Source organism: Meriones unguiculatus, chromosome 12 (genome assembly GCF_030254825.1).
Source record: "Meriones unguiculatus strain TT.TT164.6M chromosome 12, Bangor_MerUng_6.1, whole genome shotgun sequence".
NCBI classification, from domain to species: domain Eukaryota; kingdom Metazoa; phylum Chordata; class Mammalia; order Rodentia; family Muridae; genus Meriones; species Meriones unguiculatus.
The window spans coordinates 87,212,821-87,215,175 of NC_083360.1; positions in this window are offsets into that span (position 1 = coordinate 87,212,821).

Genomic DNA, 2,355 nt, shown 5'->3' on the forward strand with positions numbered 1-2,355 from the left:
AACAGGAATGGGTGTATTAAGTCAGTTATGGTGTCTCTCATCTTTAGTCCTAGCTCTGAGAAGGCAGAGGAAGCAGGCAGCTATCTGTGAGTTTGAGGCCAGCCTGGTCTACACAGCAAATTCAGAAGAGAATGTATTTCTTGAAACGAAACATCAACAGAAACTAATGAATTTAACTACATTTAAATATGTGGTTTACAATGGCTTTGAAAGGAAGACATATATATATATATATATATATATATTTTTTTTTTTTTTTTTTACTACAGCACTTTCCTTATATATACATACTCTAAAAACAAAGCAAAATGGCAAACAAATCCTGAACCCTATTTAGTGAGTTATTTTGGTAATGGAATCAATGCAGCAATTCTGAAACTACTTTGTGTTACAACATTGAGTAGGTGAAAAAAGTCGCCAAGGCTCTGGGGAGCAGAGTTGTCGCTGTGGGAAAGAGAGAGATGCAAATGAAGGAAGGGCCCTAGGGGAGCTCAGAATTAGAAGTACCAGTAATGAAGCCATGATTAAACACAGTTAACTAAATTAAATGGCTATCTCAGCTCCCCCTTTCCTTGTTTATTAAAAGGGCCTAGAAGCAATTATAGCCCAGGAGCAATGAGTGTGCCTGGGGCCCAGGTCTTGGTTTCTAAATATCCATTCCCTACAATACAGGAAGTTTCTTGGAGAAATGGCTGACTTCCCGAAATAGACAGTGAAAGTACAAGATGAACCTGGGGCATCTTATATAAGAAAGCAAGGAGGTGCAGGGGGGGAGGAAGAGAGAGAGAGGAGAAGGAAAGAGAGAGGAGAGGGAGAGAGAGGGTATTCAGAAGGCAGCTTGAAGGACTTCTCACTACTCAACACTGGGACAAGTTAAACAATAATAATAACGCAGTGAGAGTGATAGATTATAACCTAGTAAACAGAAGACAGATCCATGAGTTTATATTGATGACAATATACAAACATATAAATATGTGAAAGAAAGGATAGAGGCGTGGCCATGGTGCTACAGACCTGTAACCCTAACACTCTGAAGACAAAGGCTGGAGGGCCAAGAGTTGGCTTGGTAGTACATTTGAAGCCAGCACGGACCACATGAAGCCTGAGGGTGGGAGAGGGGGTTACAGGCGTACACCACGCTGTCCAGATGCTCCCACAGATTCTTAATTCAAATATATCCCATGAGTGTCTGAGCTAAAGTCTTTGAGGGAGCCTCAAATTTCCCTCTGAAATCTCACAAGCCAGGCCTCCATCACCTGCTCTCTCAACAGTCGTCTCTTGTAAGCTCCCATAGAACATTCAGTCAAGCTCTGAGCACTCAATGGCTTTTCCATCTGAAGCTCCAAAAGCCCTTCCACGATCGTCCTCCAAAACAGCGCGGCTGGGTCCATTACAGCAAGCTCCCACTCTCTAGAACCAAGTTTTACCTTTGTTTGGTTTCTGTTGCTGTTGTAAACACCGTGATGACCAAAAAGCAACCTGGGGAGGAAAGGGTTTTTATTCAGCTCCTAGGTCACAGTCCATGACTGAAGGACCAGGGCCAGAGGGCATGGCAGGAACCTGAAGCAGAAACAGTGACCGCCAAGGAAAGGTGCTCACTGGCTTTCCCCCAGCTTGCTCTGCCCTCTTCCTTACACAGCCCAAGCCCACCTCTCCAGGTTCAGGGCTGAGCACAGCGGGCCGGCCCCATGTCCATCAGCCATAAAGAAAATACCCCCCAGACCAACCCTCAGGCTAATCTAGTGGAGGCATTTCCTCAGCTGAGACCCTCTCTTCCCAGGCATCCAGCTGACTACTGGCTGGCACGGTAAGATTGTACATAATTGTAACAACTTAAAATTTCTGAATTTGGTCATAATTTTAGGTGGTTCTATCGCTATATGAAAGAATATCTTTGTTCTTGGAAAATACAAACAGAGAGAGAGAGGGAGAGAGAGAGAAGCAAACAGGGACGGGGGTGTGGTTCAGCTGGTAGTGTTTGCTTAGCACAAAGCCCTGTGGCTGATGCCCAGCATTGGAATAAATGGGCATGGTGTGGAGTGGGCATCCCAGCATTCTGGAGACAGAGGCAGGAGGATCAGAGGTTGGAAATTATGCTCAGCTACGTAATAACTTCAAAACCAGCATGGGCTACTGTAGACTCTGAGTGGTAAAAAACAGAAACACAGCAAAAAGCAAATTCACACTGAGGGCTGGAGTGCAACTCAGTAGCAGAACGCTCGCCCAGCAACCACAAAGCCCTGGATTCAATCCCAGCACTACAAAAACAAAGAGGAAAAAGGAGTCATGAGGGGGAAGCAAAGAAATGGCCCTGGAGAAGGGTCAAGGGTCACACAGTGATAAAACAGCTCT